Source organism: Mytilus edulis, chromosome 6 (genome assembly GCF_963676685.1).
Source record: "Mytilus edulis chromosome 6, xbMytEdul2.2, whole genome shotgun sequence".
NCBI classification, from domain to species: Eukaryota; Metazoa; Mollusca; class Bivalvia; order Mytilida; family Mytilidae; genus Mytilus; species Mytilus edulis.
In genome coordinates, this window is record NC_092349.1 from 54,708,838 (window position 1) to 54,729,374 (window position 20,537).

Below are 20,537 nucleotides of genomic sequence, written 5' to 3' on the forward strand. Positions count from 1 at the left end.
AGAAATGGTTTTACTGCAATAAAATGTAGGATTAATTACCTACAACTGTCATTTCAAGGGAATATTTGTTTCGACCTACTTTCGTATACAACACGATGTGACGTACAATGTACCATGATTTGGCGATATTACACCTAAAGAAGACACTTTTGTATTTAAATAGCCCAATTGAGCTCACACATAAGCATGAATGTTAGGCCCGGTGTTTCTGCCGTGTTTGGGGAAAAGATCCCTGAGTCCGGCTTCATCAGTGGTCGACTCAATAAGTTGTATATTGGTGTATTATTTATATTTTTTGTTTTATTTCGTATATTGTATTGGACCATACACCGGTTGTCTTTGAATAACATATTAGTTAATTATGATTTATTTTTTGGTGAGATCAGTATCATATTGTGTTGTATTTTTCCTTTGTAATATTGGTTATTTCAAGCATTTCTGTCAAGTTTTGTCATAATCAGATCAATAGTTTGAGAAAAATCTAGTATAATGAAAGACGACATCTACAGCGATCTGAGCAGTGAATCCAATACTTTCGTTGTGGAGTGTTTGTCCATAAGCACGAAAGTTCGAACGCAGGTAACCCTTTTCGATAGCACGAATTATGACACCAAATGCTAATATTCGGCTACAGCATCAAATTGATAAAATGTTTACTGTTTCTTGTCGAAATATCTGCATTGTGACAATTGATTTTCCTTTTAGGTCTTAAATTCTATTACAGTCCTTGGATGGTGTAAACTTCCCACTAACACGATATACCATAACACCATACACCATTACACCATATACCTTGTACTATTACACCATACACGTTACATATTACACCATACACCATTACCAATTCTATCTACACGATCCAAAATTACCCATAATGCAATTAAATTTCAAATATTAAGATTATTATTATTGTTTATGTTTACAATTTGAAAAAAAAAACAAAATAAAAAGAACTTCGTTTTCAACTTATGAAATGTCGTACACCATCATTCACACCATTCCCGAATCACACCATTCCTCATACACCATCACACCTTTTCCCTTAAACCATACACCATAGCACCATATGTGACAATATGATGGCATAAAATGTATATATAAATATATATTATATATATTTATATTTATATTTAGGATTATATATTCTCAAAAACTTTATTAAATTAAATAAAATTCAGGAGAATATCTATTAAGAAAAACATGACCTTGTAAAAGGTTGTTCAATTGACCTCTAGGTTATATATATATATATATATAACATGTTTACATTCAGACCAAGTAGTGACATGTAGCAATTAGTTAAAACAATGGACATACGTGCATTCTTTGACCATCAATCTCCAGGTTGGTCAAAGCATGTCAAAACATGTCAATTAGAGACAACTTAATAGATATTCATCCCTGTATCTTTTGATTTAAGACTATAATGGTCAAATTAATAGAAACCTTGACACCTTATATTCTGTATATAAACTTGTGGATTTTATTGTATGATCACACCGGCTCAGGCAGGCTAATAAACGATAACAAATTCCATCTTGTTATAAACTCTTTTTGGTTAACCGTGACAGGACGAATTCTGAAAAATACTAAGGTACGTGTGATATTTTATTTGATAATTTTAATTATTATATTCTCGAAAAATGGCTGAACAAGAATTTAATGTAGGGTTAGTTTTTCAAAATTTAGCAACACAAGTTCAAGGTCTTACTCAAAAATTAACTGCAAACGGTGTCAATTCGATAGTTGAAGGCTTTGACGGTTCAAATTCAGAAAAATATTCTCAATGGATTCGATCTATAGAAAAATATGCAATGATAACAAATTTAGGTCCGAATGATTGTAAAATGATATGTTATCAAACATCTGTAGGTCCAGTAAGTGATTTCATTGCTAGGTGGTTAAGAGAAACTGATCAGGTGAATAATAATTGGGATAATCTAAAAACTCAATTGAATTTTCGTTATGGGCATATTCCTGATGCATCATATGCATTTGAACTTTTGAACAAGGTTAATAAAAAAATTGGCGAAAATGTTCCCATATTTGGAGAACGAATTTTAACGTTAGCAACAGATGCTTTTAGAGGGCAAGATATCAATCAACCAATAGTTCAACTTCAATTAGTTAACCTTTTCATAAATGGGTTGTATCAAGATTATTTGAGAATGAAAATAATGCGTGAAAATCCACAAACTTTGGCTCAAGCAGTAAACTCGGCAATGGCTGAAACACAATTAAGACGAAAATTTGACTTAAAAAAAAAATAACGGTAATGAGCGTAATATAACTCCAATGGACATATCGCATTACCGAGAATAGGTGTTTAGCCAAGAGAATGAATAATAATAAAGAGGTTCAAATAGTCACAAGGTACCTTGGTGGTGATCAAGTGGTGTCAACTAATGTTGAGGGCGATGGTACTGCCTCCAGAGATGATAAAATAGCTTCTGTACCATTATTGGAATCAACCACTAAGAACCATTATCCAGTACTCAATTTGTCAACCAATGAGTAGTAGCTATCAAGTAAATTGACTAAAAAAATGATGATTGGACAAAACCACTGGATATTGGCTTTGATTATTGGACACAACGCAGACGATTAGATGTACATAAAACTATACGCTCACTGGTAGATTTGCCTGTAATGTTTCAGCCGGTGATAACTGAGCAACCTAGTCAGGGACTCTGAATTAACAGAGTAGGTAAGCTAGGTCAGTTAAGAGTAAATCAACGACAGATGGTGGATCATATGCAGGTTGGATTTTCGCCGATGGATGGTGGATCACATGCAGGTTGGATTTTCGCCGATGGATGGTGGATCACATGCAGGTTGGATTTTCGCCGATGGATGGTGGATCACATGCAAGTTGGATCTTCGACGATGAATGGTGGATCACATGCAAGTTGGATTTTCGACGATGGATGGTGGATCACATGCAGGTCGGAGTAATTGCAGTACTTCTAAATGATGGGAATTGGCGTTGCAGATAAACAAAGGGATTGTTGGAGTTGACAACGACGATCAGAGGAGCAGTTCACTGGAGTCGGGGTTATGAAGACGGTCCGCAGTTAATGGTTGTGCCTTTTTCTGGAAATAAGAAGTTCCGATATTTGATGTTACGAACTTAGTTATTTACACAAGAATTGTATGAACTATACATTGCTGAACATTTAGATGTTGTTGAACTTTTGAAATGATTTTGTTTATGAATACTTTTTGTTGTTTTTAAGGAAATTGCGAGCATTCATATTGTCACCGATTTTAACTAAAATATAAAATTATATTTCTTAAGAAAGGGAGGAATGTGACAATATGATGGCTTAAAATGTATATATAAATATATATTATATATATTTATATTTATATTTAGGATTATATATTCTCAAAAATGTTTATCAAATTAAATAAAATTCAGGGGAATATCTATTAAGAAAAACATGACCTTGTAAAAGGTTGTTCAATTGACCTCTAGGTTATATATATATATATATAACATGTTTACATTCAGACCAAGTAGTGACATGTAGCAATTAGTTAAAACAATGGGCATACGTGCATTCTTTGACCATCAATCTCCAGGTTGGTAAAAGCATGTCAAAACATGTCAATTAGAGACAACTTAATAGATATTCATCCCTGTATCTTTTGATTTAAGACTATAATGGTCAAATTAATAGAAACCTTGACACCTTATATTCTGTATATAAACTTGTGGATTTTATTGTATGATCACACCGGCTCAGGCAGGCTAATAAACGATAACAAATTCCAGCTTGTTCTACATACACCTTATACCATTGCACCATACACCTTACACCATTACACCATACACGTTTTTTGGGAAGTTAACACCATCCAAGGGCTGTACCGTTATTATTATTCAAAATTTGATATGATTCGTCAAAATCAATCATAAATAGAGTCACCAGCTTTTCCTTTCTGTACCAAATACTACAAGTTACAAGCTCGAATTGCGCACGTAGGGACGTCACGTTACCAGTAAAAGTCCAAAAGATGTTTTTGCCTGTGTTATCTATATGAAGCTTGTCAATCAAAAGCAACTTTTGTCACATTAGTCGTTATCGGGAATCAACACTAAACGTACAACAAACCGATAAACGTTGCAATGCAGATATCTTCAACATTACGCTTAGTACCTATCGTTTTCAATTGCATTTTACTTTACCTCTTAATTAATCAACCAATCCATGTCCTGACTTAGCATCACCCGAAAACCAAATATTTATTTTACCCGGGGGTGAGCGGGTTCGTTGGTAAGTGGTCCAAGTAGCTAATATGCAATCGCTAGTCAGTCAACACTGAGGTTGAGAATTCGAACCCCATTCGTGCGGGGCACTCGACTTCAATCTTAATGACTAGGATTGTCAGCTTCCCTATCGCAGGTCGGTGAGCACTACAGCTTCCTCCACCAATTAAAACGGGCCAAAAACTGTTCTTAAAAATGGCTTCAAACCACATATCGAAATCAAATCTTTCACCTGGTCAGTGTTTTAGCAATACCCTTACAAAGACCGTGTATTTCTTATTTATACTGCACTCGTTCTTTTTGAGCAGTCAAAATGCGTTGACTGTATATTTCTTTGTCATATATACAGTCACTGACCCGATATCACTTTTCCTCATGAATATTTAAATAGAAATTGCCGAAATAATATTGAATTATTCACACGACCTCTTCAACCTGTTTTTGTTTCAAATGCACACAACGATGCGTTGAACGACTCAACATTGTTTCTTTTGCAATTATTGGAAAAACATATTTAATTTGTTAATATTTTTTGTTTGCAACCTATAAATCATTATGTTTTATGCTTATGGTTGATATTTAAGTCAATACTCAAACAATTTCGTTCACCATCGATTGTAGGTTTCAACAGGTAAATGTAAATTTCATTGTGCTGTATATTTCTCCGCGAGCATGATGTGAGGCCTTTTTAAAGGGTATTCCCTCAATATTTAAATCAAATAAATAACCTTAACGCATTAAACAACACTTGAAAATGTTTTTTTTTTAGATTGCAGTATAAAGACAATAATAGTGCATTGACTTAACATATCAACGATATGTCAAGTCAATGCACTATTATTGTCTATACCAAATCACAGTTTTAGTTGTGACACAAATGTGGTCAAAGAACTGAAAAATTAAAAATTTAACATTTACCTTTTATGGTCCAATATCGAAAATATAAGTACATTGCTAGAATCAGCATATCAAAGAACGAAGCAATAAAGTAAATCTAAAGTTAAACATGATTTAACTATACACTCCAAAATTAGACACGAGTACTTAATGCATATTTGAAATCATCTGATCAGGACGAAATTTTTGAGAAAATTGACGCAATAAAACTGATCAAAGTGTTGAGACACTTTTACACGAATGCACTTAAATAAAACAATGAAAAATACAAAGCAACATCGTTTGAAAACATCAGACATGCTTTTAACAGACATCTTCATAGTGTATCATACAACCACAAGATGGATAGCATAAAGCACATCCGATTCATTTTTATGCTAATAGGTGCTATAAGGCCGTGCTTGCCGAGTTGAAACGATTAGAGAAAGGCAGTGTTGACCACCGCCCAGTTATTAATGAGGCTGATCAGAAGAAACTTTATGAATCTATTATCATGATCTTTGACGCGACAGAAACTTTATTAAATAAAGTGCAGTTTGATATAAGATATAAGAATCTATTTATGTCAACATGTTTGCCTTTATAACTATTGGTTTTGGTTCATTGGTAAATCATTTAAATTAAAGGTTCTCTTTGATATATATTCGTAACGATATTGCACAAATTGTAGAACCGTATGCAGCTCTTTCCCTTCGACGAAACTTGCTTCATGGGTAATATACATCCTAAATAAATTATTACATATTTTAGTTTTTTAAACAATGTAATGGAGTAAATGGGTTGAGTAAATTAAACATTAGAAACATTTACCATTTACCTCACCCTTTTCGGTTCAAGTAATGATGAACATGTCCAATAGTGGACATTTTGGTATGTTTTATCGACAAAATCCGTTAATGGATAACTTACTTCTGTAATTTTGAAAATTACAGTTTTCTCAAATACAAACAATTATCGTGTAAACCATCACACTTTTTGCCGTGCATTTAAATAAATTTTTAAAAATCAATTAGCATAGAGATGTATAATTGTCTGTGATAGATGTTCTCTTTCTGTGGCGAAGATTGTTCTACAAGAACTAACAATAGACACATCCCGAATATTGGGCGAATACCCTTTTAGGCAACTAGTTTCTGACAAATGATGTTTCGATTTGTCATGTCTGTAAACTCTTTTCGCTTTCAATTGAATAGCAGTCATAAGAAGTTCAATAATTTCAGAACAGATGGTTCTCCAGGTGCTAGTGAAGATCTGTCCATTCTAATGAGTGACAAGTATCATCATCAAAACAAACGACTCGCTAAAAAATTAACCAAACCAAATTTGGAAACAGTTGTGTCTTCCTTATAGCAGAAAATGAGAAAAAAAGAGAGTTGAGCTGATTCAAACGTATTCTTCAAGTGCGGCAGTTACCTTTAAACAATCAAGCCGTAGACAGGCAGATGGGAGGCTATCATAAATTGAAAAAAAAATACTTAAATAATCACTTGAATTCGTTCAGCTAGTAAACATGGTAAATGAGTTGGAAGTTTAAAGGAATAAAATGTGTCAAACAAAAACAAAACACACACTAGCAATGGAAATGAAAAGCTCCGACAAAGGTAAGTATCAGTCAATGGAATTAGAAATAGATGAGTGAAACATCCTGGCGGTTAGAAATATGAATAAGCAAAAACTTATTTCCACTACAGGTTGAAGGTTTACAAACAATGGCAGATGATGTTTAGCTGAAAAATCAGAAATGTTTTGAGGGGGTGATACACAAAATGAAATATGGCAAGTATATATTGATTGAGTGGGCAATTGTGTAGCCAACGCCTATTAAAAATAACATCGGGAAATAAGTTTGGTCTCAACTATTGTTATTAAATCGCATGTTCTTTCGATTCACAGGCACAAGCAGCTGAAGCTAAAGCCTAAAACATACCAACAAATGCAGCTGCCTACACCTTGACGGTACCAACAAAAAAGAATCGGAGTATGCTGGCTTCAAAATTCCAAAAGAAGAAGGCTATTACTCTTTGGGTTAACAGGCTATACCATCAGGTGATGCAAAAAGATAAATGCAACAAGAGAGACGTTTTCAGAACTAGGAGAAACCCTTTCTGAAAATATTAACGAAAAGCAACAAACAAAAAAATGAATGAAGCTTTTGCTTATCGTTGACAACATCATGACACACCGTCAACATTATTACACACCGTCATATTGTAAATAAACCGTTACAAGTTACTCGAGGCTGTCACATTTTTACACAACAAATTCAATATAGTGGCACTGTTTGTTAACATGGAAAGCGCATCAGCAAATATCATACATCTGATATATATAGCAAGGCAAACAAACTTAAAAGTTCAATTGCCACAAGCATTCAAAATGAAAAACTGTTGTCAGTGTAGAGTCCTACGAATCATAGAAAAGCTCATTTGTAGTCAGAAGATTACTAGATGAATACATATGGCTAATTTTGTTTGAAAAACTAGAAGAGCTTGTTTCAATGATGCTCGTGAACAAGTAATGCTGACCCGTTGTTCAAGTAACTGATGCCAACATTCGTAAAAAGGATGTACTATATCATTGGTTTTTTTTTAAATAAAAAAAACAATGATGAATTTGATGCCCTCACAATCCAAGCTCTAATGGCCATCTGTAGAGAAATCTGTCCAATGCTTAAACGTCAGTGGAAAGACCAGTGATTTGTTGTTAAACTTGACCTTAAACTATTCATATGATTTATGTTAATGATTCGCATGATTAGTTCATACAATGATTAAATTTTGTTGTTAATCATTGTTCTACAATGTTCCATTTAGTCACTGTTTATTTGTGGGTAATAAGCAAGTACACTCTACGATTCATAGTAAATCTGAGCCTCTATAACTTATTGTTCTGCAAAAACAAATGGCTGACCAAACCAACCCAAATTCCTGCAATGTTAAGCTATAAAGACTGTGCAAATTACAGTATTGTGGATAATTTAATATAAAAAGAAATTGGAAAGTATCTGCACATTCTAAAATAGAAAGATAGGGTTTGTCGTTATCCTGCCTCACCCCCTACGGGTTTTACTTAACCCTCTATGGATCCGGAGGGAGTCTGTAGCGAACCATACAACTTATAGGAGCTGTCATTAATATGATGAAAGACAGCTCAATCTTCATGGGAATTGAATGAGACATTGGAACGGATATATTTGTTGCAGGTTAATGAATCTATCTGGTACTAGCGTTCTCATAAATATTGAATTTTAATTTTATTTTGGCATTAAAAAGTAAAATCACAAAAATACTAAACTCCTAGGAAAATTTAAAACGGAAAGTCCCTAATAAAATGGCAAAATTAAATGACAAAACACATCAAACGAATGTACAATAACTGTCATATTCCTGGCTTGGTACAGGCATTTTAAAAAGTGAAAAATGGTATTAACTTGCATCAAATACAGTTGGGTGCAGACCAAGCATTACATGTAAACGGGCCTAAAAAGTGAACGCGGCGTTTACTCGCGTGCACTTCATGTAAACGCCACGTTAACTCTGCGTTAACTCCGAAATTTTAGTAGACATAAATAGTAAACGGGCGTTTACTTTCGCGTTTACCTCCGCGTTAACGCGAAAACCGCGCGTCTTCTAATCTTGTAAAGAGTAAACGGGCGTTTACTTTCGCGTTTACTTCGCGTTAACGCGAAAAATGCGTGTCTTCTATCTTTAAAAAAAAAGTAAACGCCCGTTTACTGTTTGTAGTAAACACGCGTTAACGCAGATTGTCCTCGAATCCTGGATACACTGACCTAATCTATCACATGATAAGGTACATTAACATATCCATCTGTCCATTTTCGATCAACATATTGGCAATTGCATTAAATGAAATGAGACCTCTTTAATTAATTTATTGAAAATTAATCATTGCATATAAGAACAAAATGGAAATTCGTCCTGGAACAGTAAAACCTACAAGACTTTCAGTTTACATTTGTGAGAGGATAATTATTAAGTTTTGGAATATTTAATTTTGGCATATTTATTTTTAAATATGCCGGTTTAACTGTGAGTCGATATTTGTACATGTAAATTTTGAACAGAAAAAATAGAAAATCCGCTGTTGAAAGTTTTTGGAACTGACTATTTTTGCAATTAATAAATGTTTATATTTCTAATAAAAAGTGTTTTTTAATGTTAGGGTTCAAAACACATATACGTAAAATATTAAGTCATTTTAACAATATAAATAAATGTACAAATGCACACGGCGATTATTTTATAATACTAGTATACACAATTAGTTAACGCGAAAAGTAAACGCCTGTTTACTTTCAAGTGCGCATAAAAATACAATTGAGAAATCTGTAGTAAACGCCCGTTTACTTTTACGTGCACTTAAAATTAAACTTGTGGAATCTGAAGTAAACGGACATTTACTACTGACTAAACGGACATAGAGTAAACGCGCGTTTACTCGAGTAGACATTAGAAATTTCCGTTTTGACCGCGTTAACGTAAATGAAGTAAACGGGCGTTTACTAGTAAACGCGAAATTTATAGTTAACTAACGAAAAATGTGCACGCCGCGTTAACTTGCGTTTACTTTATGTAATGCTTGGTCTGCACCCAACTGTAAACATCAATTTTTCGAAGTCTGCAAATGTCGACTAACGGAAAACCTTTTCTTCTGTTTTGATAAATGTACGACCTTCGCCACATCTGGCACAAGATGTTCCGGGTTCTGTTCAACAGCAAATGATGATAACACATTTATAAATAATGAAGGTTGAAATTTTACCACAATAGTCTATCCAAATGTAATAATCAATTTGAACAGAGGGAAATCATTTGACATATTATATTTTCTATGCGAGAACTATCTAAAGAGGATAACAAAAACTATCTAAAGAGGATAACAAAAACTATCTAAAGAGGATAACATAACTATCTAAAGAGGATAACAAAATGTATTAAATTAAATGGGTAAATAAAAATCAAAAGGTGTTGACTGAGAGGTTTGCCGAAATGTTTTTCTGCTTATACGTGGTATCACATTGGAGAGACCTTTTTAACAACCTTTCTATAAACGTGTACATGATGCAAAATTGAGAATAGAAATGTGGAACATGAATTCTAATAGACGCCCTAAAGATGCCTTTCCATTTGAAGAGATTTCAAACGATGTTGAATATTTGATAATACCGCACGCACTCCCTGCGAAACGACAAGACTATGTACCTGAGATTTTGCTACATGTAATTGCATGCAAATCAAAATAGTCCGCTTTTGACATCCGTGTATCGGCATGTCAGGCAACTGTCACTAGATCCGTTTACTTAACAACATTTAAAAAATTTCTGGTTATCTCATTTGTCCGCATATAACATTTTCATCTACAGTCTGATGTCAGCAGTAGTTATAAAAAGTTACGAGAAGTCGTTTCTCTTAAACCAATAGAAGAAGAAAATTTTTTCAAGTCTCACATATAAGGGTTACCAAGAGAGAGCGCGAATTGTATATTGGGTGATATGGGGTAGTAAGTGCGGAGTCTCCAAGAGTTACTGTCGCGCACCAACATTAACGGTGGTCCCTTGGAGGGGATTATGAAGTCCAACTGCATATGGGATACACATTTTCAAACTTATTCTGTATTCCAGAGCATGCAGCAACTTCTAAGAAGTTCATCAGAAAGTATTTAGATCTTGTTGATAAATATTCCGTATCATCTTCACAAATGATACACGATGGTCCTAAAATATAGATTCTTGGTGTTACGTATGTAGCATGGATCATCTTCATAAAAGAAGGGCAGTCAAACTCATTAATCGAAAATAAACTGACAACGCCATGGCTAAAAATGAAAAAGGCAAACAATAGGACACATGACACAACATAGAGTACTAAAGAATAAGGAACACGAACCCCACCAAAAACTAGGGGTGATCTCAGGTGCTCCGGAATGGTAAGCAGGTCCTGCTTCATATGTGGCACCCATCGTGGTGCTCATGTTATAACGTGTTGTATATGTTGTAGTATTCTTAATTAGTCTTTATTTATATTACTATTACTGTTGAGTCATTTTTTATGGTATCTTTTACACGTGGCTCTGTACTTTTGCATCCAGTCGTGAATAATAATAATATTTTATCAACTTTTGTTATGATTGGTCTATATGCCTCTGTTGTTTTTCTTTTTTTTTTAACATCTGACGTGGCTGTGTACCTATTCATCGCGTCATATTACCTGTTCAGTAATATCCTTCGTCTTTCTGCCTTTTTGTGTTTCTTTGTTTTGAATGACGTGCTTCTGTACTCATATATTCCCTCAATGTGCCAATGTTTGTTAATATATTTGTTTGTTTTATAAGGATTAAGATAAACACCCCTATTTTGACATTTTCCTCTATTATGTTTGTGGTTTTTTTTCACACATCGTTGTCAATAAAATGGAATTTAATGCAACTATCATACAAGTGAAAGGATTATGGCTATAAATCCAAGTTCAATCAACCGTTTTTTTACATTAGAAAATGCCTGTACAAAGTCAGACATATGACCGTTGTTGTCCATTTGTTTGGTGTTTTAGCTTTTGATTCCGGTATTTGATCAAGGACTTTCTGTTTAGAACCTCAGATTTCAGTATTATTGTGATTTTACTTTTTAGTAGTAGCAGTAAGTATTACTGCCAAGGTCAGTTATACAAAACTTACAATTAGAAAAGAGTATGACAAACCATTACATTGCAATATGAATTGATCGACCGTTTTTTTTTTAAAGATTAACTCATACCGAAAGAGACAAATCTCAAGTGCCTATTGATGTTGAAAAAACATGAAAATCTAAAACAGTTGAAAATATAATTTAATGTCCTTCCTGGTGACCAAAGAGAGAACACAAAAACAAGTCTTTCAAGATATTCATTGAAAATGCCTCAATAAAAAGGATACCAGGGCAATTGTGCTAGGAAATTAGAAATTCTTAGGACGGCAATATACACACACCAAATTTCATAAAATTAAAAAAAAGAGTAATCTATCTCCTATTTATGTAAATCAACAGAACCAGTGACTTTGCAGAATACGTGACATATGAAGAAAGAAAATCACAAAAATACCAAACTCCGAGGAGAATTTGAAACCTCACAAACAAATAAATATAAACTGTCATACTCCTGACTTGGAACAGTCATTTTGTGAAGAGGAAAATGGTGGATAACAGCTGGTGATACAGCTAGTTTAACTTCTCACTGTAGAACAGTCGCATGAAATGCCATCATATTGACAACGATGAGTGAACAAAACAAACAGCCATTAAAGATAAATGTCAACATTGTGTAATGATATTAATATGCAACAAACAAAAACAATAAAGGGCATGTAGACAACGCACATAAGCAAAAATGAAAGACCAAAATAAAAAAAAATACCATAGCACAACTAACACAATGACGGGAGGTAAAAGTACCGAGCCACGTCAAACGGAAATCACCACAAAGACACTAAACAGTACTAGTGAAAATTAAAATCTAAAAAATACTGAACCTCGAGGAAAATTCATAAGGGAAAGTCCCTAATCAAATGGCAATATCAAAAAGTCAAACAAATGGACAACAACCGTCATACTCCAGACTTAGTACAGGTATTTTTTTTAATGTAAAATACATTGCATTAGAAATATTCAAAAAGACGAATAAGAGAATACTATAGCATATTATATCTGATGTTGATACGGAAAATCAATAAACAAGGTATAGGTACTTTTAATTTGAATGTCCTTCTTAGTTGTAGGGGTGGGAAACAAGATAAACACGACTACTAGTTTCAACATGTTCAAATCACAAATTAAATACAAAATTGTAAAATCCTAGCAAAAATAGAGTTTGATTGGTCGGGTTGGATGTATAAAAACAGACACGACTGGTCTGAATTAGAATCTTATGAAAATAAAGTATCACTCACCAATTGCATTCAGAACCCTCGTAGTAACTTTTGTGGGATAGTTCGTAGCTGACTTGTATCTATCCAATACATCTTCATTTTCAAGTAGCAAGTTTCACGACCTTCACAGATGCTATCTGTTACATGACCTTCTTGTAGCATTACTGTTATGTTGTTATCATCTCAAATGTATGAAACAGATGTCACTGGACTTTTGTCAACCAACATTTAATCAATCAGTCATAACACAAATATTGTTGAGTTTATTGAAAATAAAAATTGAAACAGTTCCATGCTATCCATCATAAAAACAATTCCCGACTTGGTGCATACATTTTTCGAAGAAAATGGTTGATTAAACCTTTGTCTAAACAATAATTACAGGTGGACGTGGCTGGGTACTTGTAACTCCCAACAAAAAAAAGAAATTAGGAACAGATCTGAGAGTATTCGCAGTGAACTGACGGCTAGTTCAAAGCCACTAACAACTAATACAAAAGTCGTGCATCTAAGACTAAATTTTCAATCCGTTCACATCCAACATCTAAAGGATTTAGTGTAGAGACGTCATAAACAGTCAGAGAAAAACACAACCCTGTGCAATGCCAAGATACAGGTATCGACATATTGTAGATCCATGAATGTTTATATATGTACAGTGGAGATCAGTTATAACCTCTCATAAATTCTGTCAGAATCTGTCAGGAGAACTGTTCTAGAACAGTATGTAGAAATGTCAGCCTGACACCTTTTAGTCAGTTCTAGGTTAGAACTGTTCTAGCTAGAACTGATTTGGTCAGTTCTACCTAGAACTGATTTGGACAGTTCTAGCTAGAACTGATCCAGACAGTTCTACCCTAGAACAGTTTTAGACAGTTCTAGCTAGAACTGACCAAATCTTTGGTCAGTTCTACTTCTAGAACAGTTCTACGGTTAGAAGTGATTTCAAATTCTACGGCTAAAATTGATTTATAAATTCTACGGCTAGAATTGATTTATAAGTTTTAAGAAATATTTGTCTTAATATAAAGGCTTCGGCAAAATAGCGATTAATATTATATAGAGTTTTGCTATTTTGCCGGTTTTATTTCTAATTTATAATCGGCAAGAGAACATGTTTAACCCCGCCATATTATGCATGTATGTGCCTGTTCCAAGTCAGGAGCCCGTAATTCATTGATTTTCTTTTGTTGATGTGTAATATAAAATATTTGTTTTTCTTTCATTTTTTGTACATAAATTAGGCCGTTAATTAGTATTATGGGGGGGGGGGGGGGTATTATTTGAATTGTTTTACATTTGTTATTCTGGGAGTCAGGATGGCTCGTTATCACATAACAAAATTATCTGACCTCATTAACCAAATGTTATATCTGTTTACGAGTAGTTTTCATACCTCGGACGGACCTGTTTAACAAAAATATTTTTACAACATCATTCTAAACTGACATTATTTGCTCTTTCTTTCTGCAAAACTTATTCTATATAGCTGCACAGTACTTCAGTTTTAATTTTAGGTCAAGAGGGACTGCACTATACAAGTTACAGCAATATTGGAAACAATTTTGTTCGCATAAATTTATAGTGCCAGCATGCAAAGGCAGATCCAGCCATTTTAAAAAAAGGGGGGGGTTCCAACTATATGTTCCCATTCAAATGCATTGATAATCAAAAAAAGGGGATTCCAACTCCTGACCCCCCCCCCTTTTGATCTGCCAATGAGCATGTCCTCTTTTTATTCAAAAAAATGAAACATAAACAAATATCAGTAGTTTGCATACTGCAGACTGAGTCGTATAATAAAATCTTTTGACCGCATCAACCAAAACTTACCATATTTGCTTTTTTTATGTAAATCTAAATAGCGGCACAGTAGTTCAGTTATAATTTTAGGTCAAGAGGGACTGTAGTATATAAATAACTACAATATTGGAAATCAATGACCACAATTTGTTTTCTCGCATCAATTGAGAGTGCCAGCATTTCCTATTTTTATTCAAAATATTGCATCAGAAACAAATATCAGTAGTTTTCATACCTCGGACGGACCTGTTTAACAAAAATCTTTTTACAACATCATTCTAAACTGACATTATTTGCTCTTTCTTTCTGCAAAACTTATTCTATATAGCTGCACAGTACTTCAGTTTTAATTTTAGGTCAAGAGGGACTGCACTATACAAGTTACAGCAATATTGGAAAACAATTTTGTTCGCATAAATTTATAGTGCCAGCATGCAAAGGCAGATCCAGCCATTTAAAAAAAAGGGGGGGGGGTCCAACTATATGTTCCCATTCAAATGCATTGATCATCAAAAAAAGGGGATTCCAACTCCTGACCCCCCCCCCCTTTTGATCTGCCAATGAGCATGTCCTCTTTTTATTCAAAATATTGAATCATAAACAAATATCAGTAGTTTGCATACTGCAGACTGAGTCGTATAATAAAATCTTTTGACCGCATCAACCAAAACTTACCATATTTGCTTTTTTTTATGTAAATCTAAATAGCTGCACAGTAGTTCAGTTATAATTTTAGGTCAAGAGGGACTGTAGTATATAAATAACTACAATATTGGAAATCAATGACCACAATTTGTTTTCTCGCATCAATTGAGAGTGCCAGCATTTCCTATTTTTATTCAAAATATTGCATCAGAAACAAATATCAGTAGTTTTCATACCTCAGACTGACAGAAACATGTAATCATGTAACACAATTATTTGTCTGCATCAATCAAAACTGACCATATTTGACAGCATCAACCAAAACTGACCATATTTGACCGCATCAACCAAAACTGACCATATTTGCTCTTTTTTATGTAACTCTTATAGTCGCATAGTAAATCTGTAATATTTTTATGTAAGGATGGATTGTAAAATCATGAAAATACAAATGATAGAAATATTGGAACACAATGCTACCTAATTTCATTTGCATCAATTTAGAATGCCAGCATGTCCTCTTTTTATTCAAAATATTGCATCATAAACAAATATCAGTAGTTTTCATACTTCAGACTGACTGGTATAACAAAATAATTTATCCGCATCAACCAAAACTGACCATATTTGCACTTTACTATGTACATGATGTCAATCTTAATAGCCGCAAAGTAAATCACGTATATTTTTATATCAGGATTGATTGTTTAATATAAATGAAAGCAATATTGGAAAATAAAATTATGCTCACATCAGTTTATAGTGTCAGCATGTCCTCTTTTTCATCAAAATTTTGAATCGTAAACTAATTTCAGTAGTTTTGATATCTCAGACTGACTCATGAATATAACGAAATTATTTGTCCGCATCAACCAAAACTGACCATATTTGACAGCATCAACCAAAACTGACCATATGTGACAGCATCAACCAAAACTGACCATAATTACACTTTGTTATGTAAATTTTAATATATATATAGCCGCATACTAAATCACTTATAGTAATACATATTACGATGGATTGTATAATTCAAATGACAGCAATATCAATGAATATAGGAACACATTGGCTACAAAAAAAATTTCCACATCAATTTAGAATATCAGCAAGTCCTCTTTTTATTCAAAATATTGAATTGTAAACAAATTTCAGTGGTTTCGATATATCAGACTGAGCGAGAGTTGTTTTAACAAAATTATTCGACCGCATCAACCAAAACTGAACTTATTTACACTTTATCATGTAAATATACATGTATATGGCCTCATTGTAAACATGGTAAACACATATTATTTCTATGTGAGGACGGATCGTATGATAAAAATGACACCAACTTTGAAACACAATACACCTTATCGCTAATTCTGGCTGACCCGGCCTCTTGAACTTTTGAAGCATACAACAATGACTTTTCCATTGTGGCGTCAGATATTTTGTTTTATGACGTCAAAATTTTACGGGAACCTGTGTGATATCCAGTAATGGCAGACAAATAGCGACAAGGTGTATTTATACCATATCTAAGAATTAAGCGCGCCGTTATTTCCTCTCTGTATCCTGGTATCCTTAATAATGAACCGTCATTAAACATGCTAAAGTGACTTTTTAACATGTTTAAGTCAGTAGTTTGTGATGGTTTTTTTTAAAACAAAACTATTTAATGGCATCATCCAATTTTCACATGACTGATTCATATACTTTATTTTAAAAATAAAATAAAAAGTACATGTATGGGAAGTTCTCTTCTTGGAATAGTTTACTGTCAATATCATTTGAAGAAGGCAAAGAAAAATGCATGATTTTGTTTGTAGCCGAACGTCCAGGGGCAAATGTTCCATTCATGTTCAGATCCAGTATATTTTTCTGAGTATATCCAGATATCATTTATATTCGTTATGGATAAGTCTTGCTAAATTGACGAGATGGTGCAAATGTATATATAGTTTTTTTACGTTGTACAACACTTTTTTCATTAATATCCAATAATTCATCCACTGTACAATTTTCGTTTGAACATTTATCAAAACAGAATCTTAAATGAATGTAAATCCAAGGCAAACAAGGTAAATTACGATTAAAATTCCATGAATTAAATGCAGAGTTTTATTTAGGAAGAGACTGTTAAAAACGGGGAACGAAGAAACGTAAACAATGATGTTTCCGTATGTAATCTTATAAAAATATTTCTCCGATGAGTTGGGTAACCTTCTATTCACTTCGATATTTGTACATGTAACGTAATAAAAGTCGTTTGATCAGTAAAAAGTATAGAAAATCTGCTATTTAATATATAGCAATGCCCTTACTGCAGTGACGTCATTTAGAACTGTTCTACAGTCCTGACTGATTTAGTCAGTTCTGCTGACAGTTCTACGGTTAAAAGTGATTTGGACAGTTCTACCTAGAACTGATTTAGACAGTTCTACCCTAGAACTGAATCTGACAGTTCTACCCTAGAACTGATCCTGACAGTTCTACCTAGAACTGATTTAGTCAGTTCTACCTAGAACTGATTCTGACAGTTCTACTTAGAACAGTTCTAGGGTAGAACTGTTCTTTGACAGGTTAGAACAGTTCTATGACAGAATATTCTGACAGTTCTAATGAGAGGTTAGAAGTGATCTCCACTGTATATAACATACAAGTAATATTTAGTTTGTTTTTAAAAAAATCAATACTTATACCAATAAAAACAATATTCAATGATCTTATTACAGTGTTAAATTGGTAACCTTTAAGAACAAGTTTATTTAAAGGAGCAAAAATTTTACCAGAATCATTTCTAAATTTCAGTGGTGATGTTTCGATAAAAGAAGACTTTCTAGATTTTAACACGACGACAAGTTCTAAGGTTGAGCATTGAGCGGAGTTACTCATCGATACTTTACAGGATGCGGGTATCAACATTGCAAAAATGAGGGCTCAAGGCTAAGATGGAGCTGCCAACATGTGCAGCAAATACAACGGTGTACAGGCAAGAATATCGAACATTATACCACAGGCAACCTATGTGCATTGTATACCTCATTGTCTGAACTTAGCGGTAGTGCACAGTTGTTAAGACAATTTGGTTCGTAACGTCATGACAGTCGTCTAAGAAATCGAGTTTGCCTTCGACTATTCTGCAAAGCGACTACAAGCTTTCTTTGATGAGCTTTCATTTGCCATTTCATTGGCAAAACTATAAATCAAAACCTTGGGTGGGAAAATTTACAGGTATCGTATGCGACAATGACGGAGATACAGCAGCCAAAACTGTGTAAACATTCATCACAGTCATTTAACACTTAATTACTCATCAAAGAAGCCGGATCACGCGTTTCGTCTACAAATTATTCCAAACCGGAAAGGATAATTGACGTACAAAATAATTGTGTCGTTCATATTACATACCGTATACTATATCACTGGGGTTAATGTGATGTCCGTAACTACAGTTCCAAAGGTGACAGATGTTTCTGATCAAATGATTTTATTCTGTGATAATTCTGTTTTGTTCTTCGGTATTTCTTGCCTTATTTAAAGTATTACTAAGTTGTCTTTTGGTTTTTTTGAGTCTTTGTTTACTCATTGGTTTTGATTATTATTGTCTTGAAACTAAAGTACAAAGCCTCTTTTCATAGTTTATCCGGTTAATCTTCATTGTAAAAAAATCGCGAGCATATTGGTAACTGCATTATTAGTTACATAGTGTTCTAGTGACCTTTTATATTGTGTCAGTAAATTCCATATCAATATTGAATTTACTTACCTCACATGTACCATATTTCGTAACTTGCACACTGTGTAACGAATGTATCTTACCGACTATCTTAACGTTTGAAATTTATACTAGCACTTGACCTATGAAAATGAGCAAGTCTTCAATACTGTTAGTATTAAGAAACTACTTCCATTGTCCCTCCGTTGATCCTAAAAAAACAGATGCCAACAATAACAACTTGGTAGGTTTAAATGTGTTTTATGAATTTATTTATATCATAATCATCAATTTCGTCGTCTTTTGAAACATTTGTAATTTTTCATCAGTAACGTTTTGTTTTAATAAAGGGACATAATAACTCTACTAAACGTGTAAGAAATAAGCCCCGACTCCTTTCTTACCTAAGGAATATAGAGGGGCGTAACACCACTACTAACCGTGTATGAAATAATACCCGCCTCCCGACTAACCTAATATGATATATACACGGTCTGCACGCGGACGCTTTTAACCAATCATATTCCTAAAAATGTATGGGAGGTAGGATAAAGACTGATATTTATAACTGTAATGACCGTTTAGAAAAGGAGTTGCGTTGAATCTGCATCATTCATTATCCTCGTTTTAGAAGTTCGGACCATCGGATATAAAACTCATTAATTAGTCAAAATATTAGAAATCATAGGAATGAAAAAATATGCCGACAGTATTATTAAGACATTACTAAAATTCCACTATCTATTACGTCTTCCTTTGGATGATGGATGTGTAATAACTGATAATTTAGTCTTAGATACATTTTATATTTACTAGGGTTTTTTGTTTTGCTTTGAATTAGCTTCCAGTACTTGCGATTACTCTCGGATCTGTATTTAGTGTCAGATTGTTTTTGGGATGTACAAGTACCCTCCCGCGTTCACTGTGTATGTGTAAAAAAAAAAATATTTGTATACACCTAGATTTATGAGTTTAGCCTTTTCACAATAATTTTTTGGTCTGCTTCTTTGTTATACTGTTACTTCACTGTCCAAGGTAAGGGGAGGGTTGGACGCAAGTTAACATGTTTAACCTCGTCAAATTCTGTATTTGTCTAAACCTGTTATTTTTGGGTTTTTTTAACGTAATAAATACGGTTATTAGTTGACTTGTGTTACATTTGTCTTTTCGGGCCTTTAATAGCAAATGCGGTATGGCCATTGCTCACTGTTAAAAGCCGTACGGTGAACTATCAATGTTTATTTATGTGTCATTTGGTCTCTTGTGGAGAGTTGTCTCACTGACACTCGTACCACT